We start from the raw sequence: 24,757 nt of genomic DNA, 5'->3' as shown, positions 1-24,757 counted from the left end.
GAAATTAACAAGAGAAAGGAATTTTTCCATAGATACAAACTTAACTAACATTGTAGCAAGATTTCACATAAAAAAAATAAACAATTCAAACTAAATTCGTCATATGCACATTTATGTTCCTATCATTGATCAATAATATCCAAGAAAGAAAAGTGAAAGTATGGAATATTTTACTTGAGAGCAGAGCTGAGCATTTCATCATCAGAATCATCTCTTGACGATGAATCCACATTAATGGGTTCAAGTAATTGTTCAATTGATACTTTACTATTTATTTTTTTCCTAAATTAAATAAAAGAAAATTAATTACAAATAAAACAAAAGTGGTTGATGGACGAGACAAATTCATGATTTTTTAAGTCAAAGTAAATAGAAGCAGGAGCCGGAAGAATCACCAGCTCAAAGTAAATTTGTGAACATCATTATTGATCCTATCGTTAATCAGTAAAGTGGTGATCCTATAAACGGGAAGGTAAAGGAACATTACTTGAGAACAGAGCTGAGCATTTCATCATCAGAATCGCCTTTTGACAATTTATCCTCACTGGTTTGCCCATGTAACTGTCCCCTTGATAATTTGCCACTCTCCATTTTCTTCCTAAATTTATATAAACATTAAATAATAGTTAAAGGGAGGACAGCTAGGAGAGACTCATCCATCTGGACAGCACAATAAAATTGCATTTGACAAAGTATTGAAATTCAACTATGTATAAAATTTGAAACAATGTAAGGCATTTTGAAAGAAGTTACACATGTCAATGAGTGAATATTATTTTGCAAACAGGCAGAAGTATTAATGGCATGGCTTTGCAAAACTACAGACCAAACACATTACCTTTTTACCAGTGATACCAATGTCTCATCATCAGATTCATCCATCCTTTCATTTGAACGATCCATGAGATCTGCACCCTTTGGGTGCATTTTTCCTCCAGAACTCTTCAGAGGAAGATACAAACCAAGTTGCTTAAGTTTTCGAGAGACTTGGGCAGTAGTGAATTTACCATCCTTATCCAGTGCATTGGCTATCATGTAACTACATCTTCTGTGGTCCTTGAATCTGCAGAAATAACAACCCAGCTATTAACAGCAAAATCAAAAGGTAAATTGAAATGCTATTTGTCATCTTGAGCAAAATAATATAGAAAATTCAGAAAACATTGAATTTTCTTATTTAACTATCCATTCAGCAGTCATCAAGCAAAGAGCAGAAAGAGATCAAATGCAAGGCAACCAAGTGGTACTCACTGCTCATATAGAACTTTGGTTAGAGCTTCCTGATCTTTATTGAAAGCCTGGACTCTTTTTTTTTTGCCTATAAATATGAAATTGAACACAAACTTAGAGAAGACTTAAACACATTCGATGCATCAAAATGTATATAAAAAAATTGTCAAATTAAGATGAACAATAATGACAACATTTCATTTCCTAGAGGAAACATAAATTTAATAGAAGAAAAAATAACAGTAATAATTAATAAGCATAAGAGTTCAGTATAAACTTACAGGTGCTGAACCAACAGGCTTCCCTCCAAATTCACGGATTTATGATTGGTAGCTCCTGTTATTTTGTCACCGTCTAACTGATTAGGGCTAGTAGACAAAGGTCCTTCAGCATCAGCATCAAAGTAAATTTGTGAACATCATTATTGATCCTATCGTTGATCAGTAAAGTGGTGATCCTATAAACGGGAAGGTAAAGGAACATTACTTGAGGACAGAGCTGAGCATTTCATCCTCTGAATCGCCTTTTGACAATTTATCCTCACTGGTTTGCCCATGTAAATGTCCCCTTGATAATTTGCCACTGCTTCTATCTGCTTTAAAATATTATCCAAATGAACTATAGGCCACACAAAATTAATTCCAAATAGCAGTAACTTCACCTTCTCAAAGAGCCTGCCATTTTCAGTGAGCTTGGCATTTTCATCAAGTAGGACTTTTTCCTGAATTAAATTACAAACACAATAGTCAGAATCTTTTATATGTAATCCTTATAGGGAACTTTTCAACTTTCAGAACTAATAGAAAAGGAATTTAACCTTGAAGCATTTTTTTCATGGCATCATAAACTCAGAATTATACAGAAGTATGTATTTAGAATTTTTATATTTTCTCCCTCTTATTTTTAGATATTTGAACTTTACTGTCCATAATTTCTAATTCTGTTGTCAAGAGTCAAATTTTAATCAGGTTTAAGAAGTAAAAGGAAATGTCTTTAAGTAAAAGGTTTTGTAACTAAAGAAACTTTTTTTCAGATGTAACTATATGTAGAGACTAAAGGTCTTAAATCTGTTAGTGCCTTAAGCACTAGGAAAAAGTTGTTTTTGAAGAAACCTAAGACCAATGTCAAATTTGAATCATGTTTAACATTCTAAGCACATCAAACTTCTCCAACTTGAATATGACTCCACTCATTTCCAGTAGAATAGACCATAACTTCGCAAACCATAACTAACATCCATAACTTAATCGGTTTTTCCTTTCACTAAGCTGCAATGACAAATATAGTGATCTCTACCCTCCTCGCTGACTCAAAACAGGTTATAACCATTTTCATGAAATGTAAACAACTTACCTTTTCTTTTAGTTGCTCGATTTGTTCTTTGAAAACCTGGATCTGAAGAAATGAAAGTTGAGATACAAATATATATTAACTTCAAAATTTTAATAATAAAATGATGGATTTGGCTCTTCTAAAGTGAAGGTACACTTCAGAAGAAAAAAATACAATAATAACCATTAATTAAAAAATGTGAGATTTGTGATACAATAAAATATACATGTAATAAAATCTAAAATTAATTATAATATTTTGAACTTCAAATTAACATTATTATTGTATTTTATCCTCTGAAGTACACTCCCTTCACTTTGAAGAGTCAAATCCTAAAATGATACATGCATGTTAATTAGTCATTCTAACCTTTCTGGCTCTAACATTACTTAAACTCCTCTCCAACTGTTGTTCTATCCATTGCAGTTCCTCAATGGAACAAGCCCCCAACCCTTCCCCCAAGAACTTCCTGAGGGAATGAAATTACAAATGCAACCATGTTCTTCCATTGTGAGTGAGTGGAATTAAACATTGAATGTACAAAATTAATTAGTTAACATGAATAGAAATTAAAAAAATTAAACCGTTTTGCAGCTTTAAGAAGGCCAATCTTCTTCATCATGTTTGCTGCCTCTTGCTTCAAATGCTGTAACATAATAAACAATTTATTCAAACTTCAGGACTCAAGTGTCTATGATATGCAAATACAGTAAGCAAAAGTAGAAATTAACAAACTCCAATTAGCCAATTCCCCTAACATTAACTTTTAAAATGTGCATATTTACAGGGATTGATAAAGATGAAAACTGCATGGCCACAATATGACATTTAAAGATCAGCTTAAAGTCTGTTACTACTTGCATCATGAATCTATGCAAAATTAATTTAGAAATGCAGGCATGAAGGGCTAGAATTTATGTGATTTACAACATAGGTCAAAAAGTTTTCCCAAAATTCACTGTTTACCGTATTCTAACAAAGAAGCAAAGGTGATGTTTCATGTGTGTGAGAGAAAGGGGATTTCAGGTATTATACTATCAGTATTATGATTTCTAAGGATAAATATGTTGGCAAAAACCTTTTTATTAACTAGCTAATTAATCTACTAATGGTTATCATGATATGTGCTTCATAGTGTCTCACCTACCTGTGCATCTGGCAAAAGAATCCATCAAATACAAACAATAAACACAACACAGACTTCTGTATCATTTGTAAGGGCAAAGAAAGTAAGAAACACCCTTGAAAATGAGGTTACTTGGCTTCAACTGACACTATTCTTTTGCATTTTTATACTTGCTAAAACATTTGACATTTGTAACTAGAAATTATATTTATGTAAAAAAAAACATTATTCTGTATCTAACCAAAACAGGATTCCTTGCAGGTGGCTATATGACTGGTTTTTTTTTTATCAGTGGCTATATGACTGTGTTGGGTCCTGCATTCAACATCTAATGGTTTTGATACTTTTGAGCTTATATTTTATTATTAAATTTTTAATGTACAAAAAAATTAAGGCTAGAGATTTTTTTACTTTCTCTCTCTGACTGTACAGAAAGAGAGAAAGAGTGGGGTGGTTTTGTAATTATATTAAAACAAAATGTTAAAAAATTAGAGAGAAAAAATACTAAGTTTTTTTTTTAAGGAAACCCAGCCACCCCCTCTCATTCTCTCCTCCCTCTGTTGCGAATTCCCCCTTCCTTGTTTTTTGGACTTTCTTCTTGTTCCTTATTTTTCTTCAACTTCCTCATGGCAACTATTGGTAATCAAGTTTAAGGTAAGTTCTTATTCTTTGATTCATGCTTCCTTTATTCAAATCCCATAATCTCTCAAGCTACAAAATCATTAAAAATCATTATAAGGGAAGAAAGGAACTTCTGATTAAAATATGAACAAGGGAAGAAAGGAACATGAACATAATAAGGTGGCTGTAAAAAAAATGGTGACTGTGACTATTTTTCTTTCATTCAATTGCCTTTTAAATGATATTAAAAACAATCTAGGTAATAACCTTGCAAGACTTTGACAAGGTTAAAACATGGGTAAGTGGCCTATATGTAAAAAAGCAATAATAGTATATTTAATTATTTAGTCAACAAATAAAAGATAGTGCTTGTAAAAGAACTAAGGGTCCTCAAAACAAGTCAAACTAAAGTATGTTTGCACATTACTGATGAAAGTTGGCTTAATTATGCCATTAGTGACAGGAAACATGGAGCAGAATTTATGCTCTTATACAGTCTACTAAAAATATTGAAGTCAGTATTTTTGTGTGTTGATACTCAATTCAGATGGTCAAACAATGTTTTTAAATAGCTACAACATAGATGATACTCTATGGTGGGAAATGCTAGCAATGAAGGTAAATAGTAGACATATATGAATACTGACTCAATATTTGTCAACAATGAAAGCCTTAACTCATTAGGTGTGACTGGCTACATGGATTGCACCACGTAGTTGGATTTAGTTGGACTTGTAGTGGTTGATCTGATAACTATTAGTTTAGCATATGTCCATAAAATCAGAATTACAATTATGCAACAATTTTTAAGGAAAAAGAATAGAACCTTGTAGGCCCAATTTTAACATAAATATAGCAATATTTAACCAAATCAATATACAGAATTACAGATAGCAGGTGCAGGCAAACATATACAACTTTACATGTATACAATTACAATATACCAAAAAAAACCCTGAGACAATCAAGTTTCAGAATGTCACCAAAACAAGTGGACACATATATTATATTAATAATTCATGGCAAAAGAACATGTAAGTGAAAATAAAAAAGCAGGAAATAACCTCCGTTCTTTTTTCTAAAATGTGGAAACCAAGCCGCATCTCTTCTTGAAAACCTGCAAACATTTCGCATAAAATATGAGAAATATGTATCTCCCTTCCACATATGCCTAGTAAGTAAATAGTAAAAACTTACCATAAACCATCCTCGCTACATAATTTCACTTCCCACTGGATCAACAGAGAAATGAAGAGAAAAAGATTTGTGGACAATAGTCTGGAACTTAGAATGCCATACCTGTTTTTCAAATTCAAAGATAACTTAGAATCTAGCTGGGCATGTTCCCAAGTTATGGTTACAGTGTTAATATTTTAGTTTTGTAAAGATAATATCTATTAAATTATATTTAAATTTTGCTCATTAAAAGTTCATCTTAATAAGTTGATATGATCAAAAAGGAAAATCTCAAATGGGTATGTTTGGGAGTGGGGTTTTGGAAGGAAAAGGAGAGAAAAAAAATCATTTTAAATTAAGTATATAATGTTTATTAAAATAAACAAAAGATTAGGACATTACATTTATACTAATCTATCATTTTATGTCTTTTTTTTAAATATTAAATTAGAGAATATTTATTAGAAATTAAAGGTTTACCCTCTCAAACATACCTAAAAATGACTGTGTCAAACAACAAATTAGAATTGTATTTTACCGAGAGAAAATGACAGCATGAACCCAAACAAAATTTAGAATAATATTGTTTACTAAAGGGATACATTCAGAAACATTTTCCATTTAAAACGTGGCATGAAGATGAAATTAGAATCGGTTGCTAAAGTACAATTCACACTACTTTAGACCAATATCTGGATGGCATATAACAGCCCAAGTGCAGAAATCTAAATGTGTAAGAAACAATAAAAGGTTTCTTACATTTTTGTACTCTTTGCTGTTTATAAATATCTCAAATGCCTCAACTGCAAAAGAAATGCCATCATGAACCAGTATCAGTCAGCAAGACCTTGGTGAAAGAAAATCAAATGCTACAGATCATGAGACTGAGATCACCGGATCGAAATCGAATCACAACTCCATGAGTATATTCCTTAGAGCTTAGACTCAAATTCAAACCTGGCAATATAGTAATAACCCAGTTAGGCAGTTACAAAATCAAAATTCAGTGAAAAGGATATTCTTCATACTATTATAAAGGGCAACCCAGTGCATGAGACTCCCACCTAGTGGGGTCAAGCACAGATGCTGTTTTCAAGATTTGAACTTGTGACCTCCTAGACTCCTAGTTATAGGTAGCAACCTTTCCATTGTGTCAAAGCTCACACTCATTTTTATACTATTCTTTTGTGAAAATTTTGAACTTTTGATGAGCCAACAAACTAAGTTAAGTGACAAGGGAACAATTGTATAAGTGATGGTGGAACTGTAAGCATACCATGTGTAAATTGGACTATGAAGGAAGGAGATTCCAACATCATCGATGCCAGAGAGGCTAATGCATGCTCTGCTTGGTTACCCAATGCATCCTCATTAAATGATATCAGAAGCAAATTTTTAAAATATAGACCATAGTAAATCACTAGTGTCTCTTAAAAAAAATCAAATAAGATCATCTGAGAAGCCAAGTCATCAGGCAATTTGTAATTATAAACTTATAAAATTTGAAATTAAAAAAAAGGAGAGAGGTCATTATTGCAGCACCTGAGGAGCTTTTCCGATGATTTCTTGGACCAATGTATGAGAAGGTTGCGGCGGACTGAACGACCCAAGCAGGAACATGTCAAACGCTGACCTGCATACAATTAGAGTTGCACAACAAAAAAACTGATCCTATATTGGGACCAATACCAAATGCAACCCAAAAGCAGTGCACACTAATAACGTAAACAAGTCCCATAATCATGTAACGATGCCGACTTAAAAGTCATGACCAGACATAATGATGTGTCTTGTGCAATGAAAATTTTACGTTACAAAGGGGATTAATGTTCCTATGTCATCTAAATTTGTCTAATTTACATCCATTTTCCAACTTCTAGAAAATAGGCTGCCCATTTCTTGCGTATTGTCGTCATGGTGTCAGTGTCTAATGTTGTTCCATCTGAAAAATACTACCAAGGGGAAGAAAATAAAATTTAGTTAGTACATCAGCCATTTAAGTACGATTTCATACTACACAAATTGATTTGTTAGTCTAATAGAGGACATACGTTGTGGAGTTCATTTTTCAAACCGGCACTAACGATGCACCACATCCAATGCATCACATAATATCCACACTCATATGCTCCTTGTTGTACATGGCTCTACATGCAATATAAGCGCTCAATAAATGCTGGATCATTCCAATTGAAACATCAGACTTATTTCAAATTTTAAAAAAAAAACAGGGACTACAACATACCTTAGCCTCAATCCATTGAGGTGGAGGTGGAGGTGCATTGTCCTTGCCTTGGAGATTACTGCATATTTTCTTCATTGCACTAAATTTGACAATAACAAAAGCCGAAGTTAACATGTAATGTTTTGAGTAGTAAACTACAAGTAATGACCAATGCTAAATTGAATAAGGTTGCGAAGTACTTGTTCACTGCAAACTTAATGTGAACATCAGGCTTTCTTCGTACAGAACAGAACCATACTATAATGTTCTCTCGTGGACACAACACAAGAAGTTGCCAATGTGCCCTGAAGTGAACAACATGAAATTCACCATCAAACTGATGCAAACACATTGATAACAACCACATGAATAGACTTACTGATTGAAGTAAGGTCCTAAGTAGATTTCTCGATGTGACTCCTTGACCCACGTTTCTATGTACTTTTGACATTCTTTACGCGTGTCCTTTGTGCAGCGTATAGACTGGGGCTCAAGGAAACCGTACACTGGAAAAAAACCAATGCTTGTACTCCAATCATTCATAAACCTGTTTTAAACACAATCAACAATATTCTTAGACAAATATGGAGTGGACAATAAGATATGACAACCAGTCAAATAATATGATTTACTTACATCATCCACAGCTGCAGTACAGATATGTTTAAACATTTGTCACCTAAAATTATTTCAGTCACATCTGCATGTGTAATGAAAAAACCATTTGAGGCATTAGGTAACCCAAATTTCGCCTCGTCCCATGCCAACTCCATTGGCTTTGTGTAAACCACATATGACTTCTTAACCAATTCTCCCAATGGGTCATCTGTGGCCACAGATGTTAACCTGTTCAGCTGTCCAACAGACTTTGATGGAGGCTTATCGGGTCCTACGACCACCTATGATAATTGAAGTTAGTGTACAGCATGAAGAAGCATGTCAACAAATAGAACAAATTCATAGGAGAAAAAAACTAACCTCATTAGTTACTTCCCTAACAAGATGGGTCGGCCATGCGACGAATGTGCCAACGGTCTGCTCAAGATAATGAACCTCTGATGTAGGAATAGGGACCTCAGCATGAGGCATGTATGTTCTGACAACCTGAACCTTAACAACATCATTTTCATAATGAACATTATGTATGGTGGATGAATTCTCAAACACTTTTCCCAAGCCCGCAAACACAGTATTTTCCCCAACAACTACGAACAAGCCCATCAGATCGTCACCACCACTCAAAAGCTCTTTAAGTAATCCGCTTCCTTCAGGTCCAGCGCAGCTACCCTTTGTGCTAACACGCCCAAGTAGAGCTTGTATTTCTGGCGCCTTAATAGGGGCTGACTGATGTGATGCAATATGAGATAGCTCTACTTTCAATGATTTTTTTAACTCTTTCTTCATCATCTCCAAATTTTGCCACTATTTTTCTTCAACTGCCCTCATCCAAGTCTCTTGTTGCTGCTTGTGTTCTTGTTGTACCTCCTTTCTTATCTCATCTTGTACCTCCTTTCTTATCTCATCTTGTAGCTGCTTTCTTATGTCATCCTTAATTACACCGATGATATCAGCCAATTGTTGTTGGTTGATCGATGGTGACGATGTGCTAGAAGCACGTGAGGCTTGGCCAAAGTATTGGCTTATTGTGACACCTGTCCCTGCGACGCGAACACGGCCTGGATGCTCAGGTCGGCCAAGGGCCGTGTTGAGTATGTCTTGTCGCCCATGCGGAACAAAACTCCCCTGTGTTGCTTGTTCCTGTAATGAATCCTGCATGCATATACAATTGTTGAATTTGAATAAAACAAATTTGACTAGGTTAGCTAACCATTATTTTCCAATGACAGTAACCAAAAAAATATATGAACTGACAATTTTGTCTGCAATTTCTTGTGCCACTTTAGACGTCATTTGGCCATGCCGCTTAGTGCGGGCGATCTTCCACTTCAAGTGTCTTGCAACTGGGGATGGTGGGTCGATGTTGAGCGTTGGGCTTTCAGTACACGAATGTTCCTTATGTCCACGCTTGCTCTTCTCCTCCATAAGTTTCTTGTCAAGCAGTTCATACCCCCCACAAGACAGTACGTGAGGGCAGTCATTAAATTTTTGAATTTCCTGGGCCTTCTTTCGTATACCCTGAAAAAGACAAGCTTGTACTAGTCATATATATGTTACAAAACAACGAAAGCAAAAATTGAATCGATTATTGCAGATACAGAAATACTTAAACAAACCTGCCAATTAGGAGTTTTGTGGCTTTTTGCAAATTCCGCCCATGTTTCTGGATCAAGGCCATACTTGATTGCAGGATCAAATATTTGCTGACCTTCATTGTCAGCAAAGACAAATTTTGAAGTCAATGAAGACTTAAATTGTCTCCATCTTGCTGCAACTATTGACATCACCTTTTTTTTTGCATTTTCACCTTCAGGGATATCAAATTTGCGCTGCACAACAAAAGGAGTTATGTAACAGTATGTAAATGAATCCTTTAAAATTAACTTAACAACAAAATCATGAATACAAGTGTATTTAGAATTACTTACCAAAATATCTTTCCATATTAAGCTCTTTAGATCGTCGGGGACAACATTCCAATTCGCGTGTACAATAGGAACTTTTTCCCTTGCGACAACCCCTAAATAACTGTGAAATTTCTCTTTATGAGGCCCTGACCCTCTACATGTAGCCGGATTCACGTTCACAACTGGCCGTGGGCCATCTAAGCATCTAGACGTCAAACTTCTGAGCCTCGTGGATTGTCTTGTCCTTTTCAAAGTAACCTCAGGAGGGTTTTCTGATTTTGGCGGGGACGGTGGTGGTGTTGCCATGGCCCTGCGGAAAAAAACAAGTGTTATAAATATGTCAAATTCAATGATGTAATAGGGTGCATGATTTTCAAAACAACTTAGCAATTTATGCATGACAAATGTTAGAAATGTTAAGTAATACTTATATGGTTGTGCTTACATAGTTACGTAGGAATGTTCTCCCATAAACCCTCGTCATGATCAGTACGATTTGCATATACATCATCCTCTTCTTGTTCAATAGTACTTGAAGGCATATCTTTGGAGAAAGATGGCATGTCAGTGACATCAAGTGTTGATCCATCAACATGGTGACCGATACAAATTGTTCTCCCTTGCAAAACCACTGCCCATCTAGAGTCGCATGGATCTTCTACATAAAACACCTGTCAAGCTTGCACTGCCATTATGAATGGGTCGTCCTTGTAACCAACTTTTTTAAGGTCTACTAAAGTGAATCCCATTTTGTCTTTACGCACACCTGTGTTTCCATTGACCCATTTACATTTGAAAAGAGGTACTCTAAATTCACCGTAATCAACCTCCCAAATCTCTTTAATGACTCCATAGTAAGGCATGCAAGCTTCAATGGGATTATTGTCAGCAGCACTACAAAAGTGCTCTGATTGACCATCAACACTGACCCCGCTATTTTGCACACTACTTTTATCATCCTGGGACTTTGTGTAGAAAGAATACTGATTGATATCATATCCCTTCCAAGTTGGAACATTCATATTTGGACCCACGGCTAGCAATCTTAATGTGTCTGAAGCACTGTCATCGGCGAAGATTGTTTGTCTTAACCACGATATGAAAGTTCTATTGTGCTCTTGCAACAACCTCATCATGTTCATTTTTGGGTGAATACGACACAGATGTTGTTTGTGAGCATCTATGTAAGGGATTACCTCAGTTGTGTTGTGTAATACATATAGATGAGCTTGTGCCAGCTGTTGGCGATCCATGGTTACAACATTGAACCCCCGTGTACCCCTACCTTCCATGGTGGAGCCATGACAACTTTGAGGAAGTCCCACTGGTGTAGCCATTTCTATATATTGTGAACAAAACTCAATAGCTTCCTCAGCAATGTATCGTTCAACAATGCTAGCCTCTGGTCGATATGGATTTTTTGTATATCCTTTCAACACCTTCATGTAACGTTCAACTGGATACATCCATCATAAAAACACGGGCCCACACAACCGAATCTCACGTACAAGATGAACAATTAAGTGAACCATGATGTCAAAAAACGATGGAGGAAAGTACATTTCTAATTGACATAGGATAATGGCTGCCTCGTTCTCCAAATCATCCAATTGTTTTGGGTCAATGACCTTACGACAGATTGCATTAAAGAAAAAGCACAAGCGGCTGATTGCAACCCTTACCTTTTCAGGCAATATACCACGCACAGCCACTGGCAACAATTGTTGCATTAACACGTGACAATCATGAGATTTCAAGCCAACCAACTTCAAATCATTAACTGACACAAGGCTCGTGATATTGGAAGAGTATCCTTGTGGGACTTTCACATTTTTAAGACAATGACAAAATTGTTTTTTCTCCTTAGTTGACATTGTGTAACATGCTGGGGGCAAATAAGTTCGCTGACCTTGTGATTGCGGATGTAACTGTTCTCGTATACCCATATTGACCTGTTAGACAAGTGGCCTCAGATATCTTAAGAAGGGGGGGTTGAATTAAGATATTCCAAACTGTTTCCCCTAATTAAAAATCTATTTCACTTTTTACTCAAGTTATGAATTCCCTTAATGACAATCTTCTTAAATATTAATTCAAATGAAGCAACTTGAATATGAATATAAAGAAATAATAACTAAAGGAGATTAAGGGAAGAGAAAATGCAAACTCAGTTTTATACTGGTTCGGCCACACCCTTGTGCCTACGTCCAGTCCCCAAGCAACCCGCTTGAGAGTTCCACTATCTTGTAAATTCCTTTTACAAGTTCTAAACACACAAGGACAATCCTTCCTTTGTGTTTAGAGATCCTTTACAACAAGAGACTCACAGTCTCTTAATCCCTTAGAGAATGAGAAGAAGAAGAGGAACAAATCTCTCTAGAAAGAGATGGATTTTACAGATTGAGCACTCAAATAATTCCTTAATGAATTGCAATTGAGTCGGCCAAGGAATTCTTAAGAGGATAAAATGAATTTGCTCTTTGAGAGGATAAACACTTTGTTGTACTGAAAATCTCTGAGCAATTTCGTGTTTTAGTCACATATATATAGACCATTGGTGGTCATGAGTAAAGCCTTTGAAAAGTTGTGACTCTTGAAATTATTTTTCTGAAATTCCTGTCTGGTAATCGATTACAGTAATTGTGTAATCGATTACAGCTTTTAAAATTTGAATTAAAACGTTTACTAACTGCTGGTAATCGATTACCAAAATTGTGTAATCGATTACACAGTCTAAAATTTCGAATTCAAATTTTTATAGCTGTTATAAAACGTATTTGGCCACTGGTAATCGATTACATCCTCTGGTAATCGATTATCAGAGAGTAAAACCTTTGAAAAACACTTTTTATTTTAAATCACTTGGCCAAACCTTTGCTAATTCAATTAGGAATTCCCTTCCTAATATTCTAGTGATCATCTTGATGTTGTGACTTGTAATCTTGAAGTATTGTCTTGAATTTTAATCTTGAAAAACCCATTTGCATCAATTACAACACATCATCATGATCATCATCAAAACATCAAAGCCAATTGCATCTACAATCTCCCCCTTTTTGATGATGACAATACAATACCTGAAATCAAGATTCAAGCAAGCAACAAACAATTGTATATAGATAAAATGTGCATCCGTTTTCTCCCCCTATATTTCGGAATACATGATCACTTGATTTCTAAGTTTGTTAAGCTTTTTCTTAAGCTTTTGCTACAACCTTTTTCTCCCCCTTTGGCAACATCAAAAAGCCAAAGAACTCGGAAATCAACACAGTTATAACAATGGAGTAGCAAGATATAAGTATCAGAGTATTAAATACAATAAGCCAAACTCATAATCAAGAAATAATCAAACCAGAATTCAAATAACATAAAATGTCAACAACCACAAAATATCCAAGACTGAAACACAAGAAAAATAAGCAAAGTACTTAGCATAATAATGTAAATTCTAAGAAACTAAAAGCCAAAATACACGGCTTATAAAAGATAAATATTCAGAATCTAAAATCTAAGAAGACGGAGGAGGTGGTGGAAGATCGAAACTCTGACGAATGTATCCGACATCCTCTTCAAGCTGTGTAAGACGAATGTCCATACCGGCAAAGCGTGAATCTAACGAGTCAAAGCGGTCACCAACATACGAACGAAGACCCCGTAATTCGGAGAGGACTTCATTCATGAGTGCGGAATCTTCACGTTGAGGAGGAGGTGAAGGAGTACGTTCATCTTGAGGAGGGAGTGCATCCTTCTTCAGCCATTGTCCATTCCGATCTTTACGATACCCAAAGGAGGTCACTGCTCCAGCACCAATTGCAAAGGAACGCTTGACTTGAACAAAGGGTTCATCATCAAGCGGAATTTGAAAATGACGCAAAAACAGAGTAATCAAATGTGGATAAGGAAAAGGTGCATTGGCCCGTAATGCCTTATGCATTCGGTACCGAACCAAATGGGCCCAGTCGATCTGACGACCGGTTAGAAAAGCCCACATAAGAATCAAATCCTCCTCAGAGGCTTGTGCTAAATTTGAAGACCGAGGAAGCAAAATTCTAACAATGATATAATGCATGATGCGATTATCAAAAGTTAATGACCCGGCCAACAATCTACCGGTCATGTCAGCTTGATCATTGCAGACCATGCGACGAGCATCATGACTCGAATAATCGAATTTCCAGTCATCAACAATGGTGCCCTCAAAAGGTGCACCTTGACTTGGTAAATGAGTCAAAAAAAAGAAAAGTGACTGATCAATGACCATAGAAGTACCATGCACCTCAGACATAATAATACCATCCTGAATTTTTAAATTGCAGTAGAAGACCTTTACAAGTTCAGGATAATATGGCAATTTTAATGACATGAAATCAACAAGACCAGAATTTTGAAACACTTGATAACAATCAAACGTTTCATCATTAAAGAACTCTACGTCTAGGTACTTAGGGTCTAAGATTATTCTAGAAGAAAACTGAGAAAGGTACCGTAGACGTTGATCATCGGATGAAAACAGTGTTGATGATCTTGGAGATGACAAAGAAGGAGGAATAGGTGCTGTGGGTGCTCCGGATGGGCCGTGACGGCGATGGGCAGCAGCGGTAGCGGTGGAGGATGATCCCTTTCTCTTCTTTGATGGCTCTGCCATTTGATGAAGTTTTTCTGGATTTTGATCGGTGGAAGTGAAAGAGGAAGATTGGGCTTTACGGGACGTGATTTGGTGAAGAATTGAGTGAGAATCGAAGGTTTGAAGTTCTAGGTATGGAGGAAAACGTGGAGGAAGCTTTGGCTGCGCAGCAGCTCTGATTTCGTGAGTATTTATAGAAGATGACGCATTGTAATCGATTACAGGTATTGGTAATCGATTACAGGCCCAATAAGCCTTCTGGTAATCGATTACAGGATGTTGTAATCGATTACAGGCTGCCTGTTCATGTGTAATCGATTACACTGGATGGTAATCGATTACCAGAGCCTATCCTAGGCTAGTTTCTAAGAGAATATCTATATTTATGCTCAAATACATCCTATATGACTAATTTTCACTACTAATACACTAAATTCAATCATTCAATTACTATATACACAAGAAATCATAAATTCTATCATAAAAACAAGAATTCAAACAAGATCAAACAAAATAATCTACAATCAAAAAAGTAAAAAGTAAATCAACCAATCAATCAACCAATCAATCCCTATTTTTCTAAATCTCTTACATCTAAGAGACCTAATTCTCTTCTAATAGAGAAAAACACTTCCTTGGGGAGAGGTTTAGTGAAAATATCAGCAAGTTGATTCTTAGTATCAACAAATTCTAATACACAATCTCCCTTTAAGACATGATCTCTAAGAAAGTGGTGTCTAATCTCTATATGTTTAGTTCTTGAATGTTGAACTGGGTTTTTGGATAGATTTATGGCACTAGTATTATCACACTTAATAGGTATGCGATCAAGAATGATGCCATAGTCAGATAATTGTTGCTTCATCCATAAAATTTGTGCACAACAACTACCGGCAGAGATATACTCCGCTTCAGCAGTAGATAAAGCAACACTGTTTTGTTTCTTACTATGCCATGAGACAAGAGCCGATCCAATAAATTGACAAGTTCCACTTGTACTTTTTCTATCAGTTTTAGATCCGGCAAAATCAGAATCAGAATATCCTATTAAGTTACATGTTGAATTCTTAGGATACCATAATCCTAAATTGATTGTTCCTAATAGATATCTCATGATTCTCTTTACTGCACTTAGATGTGATTGTTTGGGGTTGGATTGAAACCTAGCACACATGCATACACTAAACATAATATCAGGTCTACTAGCAGATAAATAAAGAAGAGATCATGATTCTCTGGAGAATTCTTTTTCAAGAAGAAAATTACTTAATCGTTCATACCATGCCCTAGGGGCTTGTTTCAAACCATAAAGAGCCTTTTTGTAATTTATAAACATGGTTTGGTTTATCAGAAATTTCAAAACCAGGGGGTTGTTCAACATATACCTCTTCTTGAATTAAGCCATTTAGAAAGGCACTCTTAACATCCATTTGATAAAGTTTAAAGTTCATTATGGATGCATATGCCAAAAGCATTCTAATGGCTTCTAATCTTGCAACAGGAGCATATGTTTCTTCATAGTCTATCCCCTCTTCTTGATTATACCCTTTTGCTACTAACCTGGCTTTATTTCTAATAATTATACCATGTTCATCTAATTTATTTCTAAAAACCCATTTTGTTCCAATGACAGGATAATTTTTAGGTTTTTCTACTAATTTCCATACATTGTTTCTTTCAAATTGGTTTAGTTCTTCTTGCATGGCAATGATCCAATTATCATCTACTATGGCTTCTTTTATATTTTTAGGTTCAATCATAGATACAAAAGCCATATTATTGCATAAATCTTTAAGAGAATGTCTAGTTGTTACCCCTTTTGAGATATCACCAATAATGTTGTCGAGGGGATGATCTCTTGAAGTTTTCCATTCTCTTGGGAGTGCATCATTGGATTTGCCTTCTTCTGGAGGATCTTCATTGTTTCCTTTGTCATTTCCTTTGGAATCTTGTTCATGAATGTTCATATGTTCTAAAGAATCTGCAATGTCATCTAGCATATTCTTTGTTGACAATATAGCATTAGATTCATCAAAGGTAACATGAATGGATTCCTCTATATTCATAGTTCTCTTATTATATATTATATATGCTTTGCTTTGTAAAGAATATCCAAGAAAAATGCCTTCATCAGATTTTGCATCGAATTTTCCTAGATTATCTTTACCATTATTAAGTACAAAGCACTTGCAACCAAAAACATGTAGATGAGAAATATTAGGTTTTCTACCGTTAAATAACTCATATGGGGTTTTCTTTAAAATAGGTCTTATCAAGGCTCTATTCATGATGTAACATGCAGTATTGACAGCTTCAGCCCAAAAATACTTTGGAAGAGAAGTATCATTTAATAAAGTTCTTGCAATTTCTTCCAATGACCTATTTTTCCTCTCAACAACTCCATTTTGTTGAGGAGTTCTTGGTGCAGAAAAATTATGTTCAATATCATGTTCATCACAAAATAATTCAAAATCTTTATTTTCAAATTCACCCCCATGATCACTTCTAATGGATGCAATCTTGAGATTTTTCTTGTTTTGTATGACTTTAGCAAGTTTCCTAAATGCATGGAATGAATCACTTTTATGTGTAATAAATAATGTCCAAGTATATCTAGAGAAATCATCAACTATAACAAGAGCATAGTAACTTCCTCCAAAACTCATGGTTCTAGATGGACCAAATAGATCCATATGCAATAACTGTAATGGTCGAGTGGTTGAAACAACATTTTTAGATTTTAATGAGACTCTTGTTTGTTTGCCCTTTTGATATGCATCGCATAATTTATCTTTTTCAAATTTCAATTTAGGCAAACCAACTACTAAATCTTTTGAAATTAATTTATTTAAGTGATACATGTTTATGTGAGCAATTCTTTTATGCCATAACCATGGATCATCATCTTTACTAAGAAAGCAATGATTGTTTTCTTGTTTTATGCTTAAGTCTATCATGTAAACATTATTGACTCTATGTCCTACATGCTTTATATTAATGTCATGCTTATGTTCTATAAGACATTTCTGAGAATCAAATGATACTAGATAGCCTTTGTCACATAGTTGACTAACGCTAAGCAGTCTATGCTTAAGGCCTTCAACAAGTAGAACATTTTCAATGGAGTTTGAAGAATTTGTACCTATTTTACCCACTCCAAGAATTCTACCTTTGTTGTTGTCACCATATGTTACATGCCCGCTTTTCTTTGGAGATATGTGTGTAAAATTTGATGCATCTCCAGTCATATGTTTTGAGCATCCGCTATCTATGTACCACTTCTTTCTCAAAGATACCTGCATAATCAAGTTTTTGACTTAGGTACCCAAATTTTATTGGGTCCTTGCATGTTAGTATAAACTGAGGATCCTTTTGGGACCCATATCATTTTAATATTACTGTAATTTTTCTTGAAGTAGCAAGTTGATATGCCATGTCCTCTTCTTCCACAGTAAAAACAAGTGATAGAATTAGAATTACATTTTTGTGTGGAAGTGGAAAAGTTTTTATGAACCTTTTGTAGTTTTTCAGATTTATACCCTAGTCCATTTTTATTAGACACATATCTTTGTTTACTTAATATAACATCTAAATTATTTCTACTATATGAAAATTTTGCAAGTGAATTTTTTAACTCTTTAATTTCTTTTACATATTTATCACAACAACTACAAGAATCTGTTATTTTCTTGTCATTAATAGTGGAGATATTAACTTTTTCATTTGTTTTAGAGATTGAGACTTCATTTCTAAGAAGATCTAATTCTTTGTTTAATTTTGAAATTTCATTTTCTAAATTTGAAATTGTTTTCTTTGATGATGAAACTAATTTTGCAAGTTTAATTGATTCTTTATGCAAATCAGCAAATGCATCTTGCAATTCATCAAAAGAAATAGATAAGTTGTTTGAAGATGTTACCTCTTCATCACTTTCGTAACGTTTTGCCATAAGGCAAAGATTTATCTCTTCATTTTCAGAATCATCAGAGGATTCCAAATCATTTTCATCCCATGTGATGTATGCTTTCTTTAGTTTCTTCTCACTATGATTTTTCTTTTCAGATTTTTCCATCTTTTTCTTGAAGATGGGACAATCAACCCTCAGATGTCCAGGTTGATTGCATTCAAAGCATTTTAGAGTAGAGGATGAATTTTCTGTTCTTCTCTTTGATTTAAAATTTGGTCGCCTCTGATTTCCTCTTACTTTAAGAAATTTGTTGAATCTTTTTACAAAGAAACTTAGATCATCATCATCATCTGCATCATTATCCTGATCACTTTCTTCTTGAATTGAGGATGATGCTTTAAGAGCAATTCCTTTCTTTTTCTTGTCATTTTCTTCATTTTGGTGCAATCTCAATAGTTCCATCTCGTGTTCCTGCAACTTACCAAATAAAGTGGCAAGAGACATGTTAGACAAATCTCTTGATTCAGAAATAGCCGTTACTTTGGGTTGCCATTCTCTACTTAAACATCTTAGCACCTTGTTTATAAGATCTTCATTTTGAAATTCTTTGCCTAAGGCTGCTAGATGATTTACTATATGTGTAAATCTCTTTTGCATACTCTGAATATTTTCATTTGTATTCATTCTAAATAATTCATACTCATGAGTTAGTGCATTTATCCTAGATCTTTTAACATCTGTAGTTCCTTCATGTGTTAATCGAAGAGTGTTCCACATTTCCTTAGCACTCTTACAATTTGAAACTCTGAAATATTCATCCATTCCTAGGGCAGATGTTATTATGTTTTTGGCTTTTAGGTTGTATTGTACTCGTTTTCTATCCTCTTCAGACCATCTATCTCTAGGTTTTTCTATGGTTATGCTTTCACTTGATGAACTACCATCTATTGAAACTCTTTCAACTGTGGTGGGTATATAAGGCCCTATTTCAATGGCTTCCCAGATATTTAGATCTATTGCCTCGATAAAAATTTGCATTCGGGTTTTCCAGTAGTGGTAACCTTCTCCATTAAAGATTGGAGGTCTATTGATAGAATTCCCTTCTGGAAATAAGGAATTTGCTGAGGCCATCTTTTTCTTGAAGCTTCTAAACTTTGTACAAGAATGAAGCTCTGATACCACGTGTTAGACAAGTGGCCTCAGATATCTTAAGAAGGGGGGGTTGAATTAAGATATTCCAAACTGTTTCCCCTAATTAAAAATCTATTTCACTTTTTACTCAAGTTATGAATTCCCTTAATGACAATCTTCTTAAATATTAATTCAAATGAAGCAACTTGAATATGAATATAAAGCAATAATAACTAAAGGAGATTAAGGGAAGAGAAAATGCAAACTCAGTTTTATACTGGTTCGGCCACACCCTTGTGCCTACGTCCAGTCCCCAAGCAACCCGCTTGAGAGTTCCACTATCTTGTAAATTCCTTTTACAAGTTCTAAACACACAAGGACAATCCTTCCTTTGTGTTTAGAGATCCTTTACAACAAGAGACTCACAGTCTCTTAATCCCTTAGAGAATGAGAAGAAGAAGAGGAACAAATCTCTCTAGAAAGAGATGGATTTTACAGATTGAGCACTCAAATAATTCCTTAATGAATTGCAATTGAGTCGGCCAAGGAATTCTTAAGAGGATAAAATGAATTTGCTCTTTGAGAGGATAAACACTTTGTTGTACTGAAAATCTCTGAGCAATTTCGTGTTTTAGTCACATATATATAGACCATTGGTGGTCATGAGTAAAGCCTTTGAAAAGTTGTGACTCTTGAAATTATTTTTCTGAAATTCCTGTCTGGTAATCGATTACAGTAATTGTGTAATCGATTACAGCTTTTAAAATTTGAATTAAAACGTTTACTAACTGCTGGTAATCGATTACCAAAATTGTGTAATCGATTACACAGTCTAAAATTTCGAATTCAAATTTTTATAGCTATTATAAAACGTATTTGGCCACTGGTAATCGATTACATCCTCTGGTAATCGATTATCAGAGAGTAAAACCTTTGAAAAACACTTTTTATTTTAAATCACTTGGCCAAACCTTTGCTAATTCAATTAGGAATTCCCTTCCTAATATTCTAGTGATCATCTTGATGTTGTGACTTGTAATCTTGAAGTATTGTCTTGAATTTTAATCTTGAAAAGCCCATTTGCATCAATTACAACACATCATCATGATCATCATCAAAACATCAAAGCCAATTGCATCTACATGACCAAATCCTGTCGACATTTCAGACCATCCTTTGTCTTTCCTTTGATGTTAAGAAGGGTGCCAAGTAAACTATCACAAACATTCTTCTCCACATGCATAACGTCGAGACAATGCCGAACATGTAGATTGGTCCAATGAGGAAGATCAAAGAACACTGACCTTTTCTTCCAAATGTTCTTGTTAGCATGATCCTTCCGTTGTGTCTTACCAAAAACAGTTACGATGTCTTTCACCCGATCATACACTTCATGGGGGGCTAACGGTTCTGGGGGTTCTTCAGTCTCTTGGCTACCATTAAATGCTTTCTTCAATCATCGATAGGGGTGATAATGTTTTAAAAACCTACGATGCCGTGTATAAACTGTCTTCTTCCCATGTTTAAGTTGGATGAAACTTGTGTTTTGCTCACAAATAGGACAAGCCTGGTGACCTTTCACACTATATCCACTCAAATTCCCATAAGCTGGAAAGTCATTGATGGTGCAAAATATCATCGATTGCAACCTAAAAGTCTCACCCTGATTTGCATCATACACATCAACCCCGTCTACCCACAACTTGCGCATGTCTTCAATCAAAGGAGTAAGGTACACATCAATATCGTTTCCTGGCTGTCTTGGACCCGATATCATCATAGACAACATAATGTATTTGCGCTTCATGCATAACGAAGGAGGAAGGTTGTAAATCATTAGCAACACAGGCCATGAACTGGGATTAGTGGACAAGTTACCAAATGGATTCATGCCATCCGAAGCAAGACCAAGTCGAAGGTTTCTTGGTTCGGCTCCAAATTCAGGATACAAGTGATCAATTGTCTTCCACTGTGGAGAATCAGCTGGATGTCGGAGAAACCCATCATTTATTCTGTCAACTGCATGCCATTTAAGGTTAGAAGCATCGTGTGCAGTAGCAAACAATCGCTTAAACCTGGGTATAATTGGAAGGTACCAACAAACCTTTGCTGGACGAGGGTTGGATGTGGCTACATCATCAGTGTATTCCCCGTCATTTTGTTTGTATCGTGATACCCCACATGTTGGGCAATTCCGCAATTCGGCAAACTCTTTTCTGTACAACACACAATCATTACGGCAAGCATGAATCTTCTTGTACTCTAGACCCACAGGACATAATATCTTCTTAGCCTCGTAGTGACTATTTGATAACTTGTTATCATTGGGAAGCATATTCTTCAATAAGACAAGCAACTCAGTCAGACTTTTGTCACTCCACCCAAATCTAGCCTTCAAGTTGACCAAAGCTAGCACTGCAGATAACCGAGTGAAGGTTGTGCACCCCAAGTACAACGGTAACTTGGAATCTGTTTCCAAATCTTCATAATAGGGTGCATGAGCTTCCAAAAATCCCTCTTGCCCAAGATCACGTATCATGTCTTCCATTCGATCTCCGGTTTCTAACGGTACCGCCTCATTATCGGCAGGTAATGAGACCTCTGGCAATTCACCATGCCATATCCAATTTGTATAACTCCGAATGAAGCCATCACAAATTAGATGTGATCTAATGACAACTAATGCCTGACACCTTCCATTCACACAGTTTACGCACGGGCAGAAATACTTTCCACCCACAGTTGGTGCATGTTGTTTTGCAAACTTCAAGAAATCTTCAACCCCCTTTTCATACTCATCGCTTATGCGGGGTGCTTGAATCCAACTTCTATTCATGTTTCTTGTTCTACAAGAGGGGGTCAGTTATGGCATATGCATGACAGTCTCACTTTTTTATATGAAGGTAGGGTCCTATCCCATTCAGGAACAATCTTTTTTGCTTCATTCATATGTACAAGTTAAGTATGTTATGCTAAATTTGATGAAATTTTGGCAGCATTTCGCATTGGTCTCCAAATACACAAAATGAAAGCGGTCACCTAAATTGACCATAATCAAGTATGCACTCGGAGAACAAAGCAATACGCAATAAACCAAAATCAAATCAAATATACCACAACATACTTAACCTATAACTATGAATGAAGTAAAAAAAGAGAGTTCCCAAACTGCCCGAACGGACAATTCAAGAATCCATACCACAACTAATCCAAACTATCCGTATTAATCATGGTATGGAATCTCAAACAGGAAATTAGGGTTCACTCACAATGCACATATTTTTTATGAACAATAATAGTAATTTATGGAACAACAAACTTACAATCCAAATAAAATTCCTATTAACTTACATACCTAGATAGATGGTTGTGGTAATGGAAGCTTCAAATACTATCAATTTTCTCGTGGGTTAACCAACAAAGTTTGAATTGTCAAATACAAAACTCGTAAATTGTAGCCACGGAAACCACAACAATGTGTAGACAGCTGTGAAGCACAACAAATTATACATCGTTTATCAGCAGTTGATGAAAATTTAAATAAAATCATACATTGCTAACTCAATTGACAAACAAATTTTATGATAATAAAGTGTTGAACCATATACAGAGGTGCATACTTTTACGGTAGGAGATTTGTAAGATGAAATTGCAAATAACATGACTTGGTATTGACTTGTTTGTGTTAGCTAATTATGCTGTATATTTACCATGTCTTTGTCATTTCTTGTTAGTTATTATAGACATAGTCAATGTACATAACAAAGAACAATAGTAACCAAACAAAAATCAGCAGGCTTTAAAAAAGTGTGTGGAAGAGATCAACCGTTTGGAGTGGGAGAGTTTTGCTTTCCATCCCAGCCCTTTAATTGTCCTTGTCTTTGAACGCTATAACAGGTAATTTCTACTGTTTTGGGTTTTACTTGAAATGATTTTTGGGCATGGATTTGGTGGAGCTAAAGAGAGTACAATTGTTGATAATAGTTAAGGCAAGAGTGGGATGGAACAAATGGTAAAACTGAATGAGATGGTAAAAACTTCACAAGGTGTGCCAAATTGTATGCTTTATACATAAGTGTAATACCAATTCAAATACTAACATCTTAATCGTAAAATTAAATTAATAATATCTTAACTAAATGATTATTCATAAAAAGAGAACAAGAACACTATGTAAAAAAAAAAAATTGGTTCATTATAATATGATTATTCATATACTATGGCACCTTTCTTCACATCAGAGCACAAGCATTGTAATGTACAGGCAAGTAACAGAAGCCTAAACAAGAAAACAAAAGAGGAAACACAACTGATTAATAATATCTCAATGATAGGATAAGAGAGGATAAGCATAGGCATCAATGATGGTGTGGTTGCCGGTTGGAGAGGGCTTCTGCCATATGGGGCCAGACTAGACCTAGCGAAGCTTAATGTCGTCAAACTCAGTCAACCCCAGATCCAGTTCATTAGTAGTAGTTTGCTTTGGCAGAGAATGTTTCACACAAATTAATTAATGTGGTTTTTTTTTTAAATTATGAAACAACTTCACCATCCATCAGCATTAGACATGTTTGACAAAATTATTGACGCGTCAAAGGGAAAACAATTTGTCATGTTTCTGGACTATGATGGCACGCTGTCTCCTATAGTCGACGACCCTGACCGTGCTTTCATGTGTGATTCGGTTAGTTTCATTACTTACTGATGTTTTTGAATTTGACCGTGCTTTCATGTCTTATATACTAAATCTATACGTAAAAATTTGTTGTGTGTATCAGATGAGAAAAACAATGAGGAAACTTGCTAGGTGTTTCCCTACTGCTATAGTGACCGGCAGATGCAAAGGCAAGGTACAATATTA

General features: G+C 35.3%; 1 pseudogene; it reads right to left on the bottom strand.

Moving 5' to 3' along the window:
* LOC102661954 (uncharacterized) overlaps positions 1-24,757 on the bottom strand; it is a 46,279-nt pseudogene that overhangs the window by 2,614 nt on the left and 18,908 nt on the right.

The sequence above is a fragment of the Glycine max genome, chromosome 1 (assembly GCF_000004515.6).
Source record: "Glycine max cultivar Williams 82 chromosome 1, Glycine_max_v4.0, whole genome shotgun sequence".
NCBI classification, from domain to species: domain Eukaryota; kingdom Viridiplantae; phylum Streptophyta; class Magnoliopsida; order Fabales; family Fabaceae; genus Glycine; species Glycine max.
Note: the sequence above shows the minus strand (reverse complement) of the source record. Positions and strands in the feature narration are given on the sequence as shown.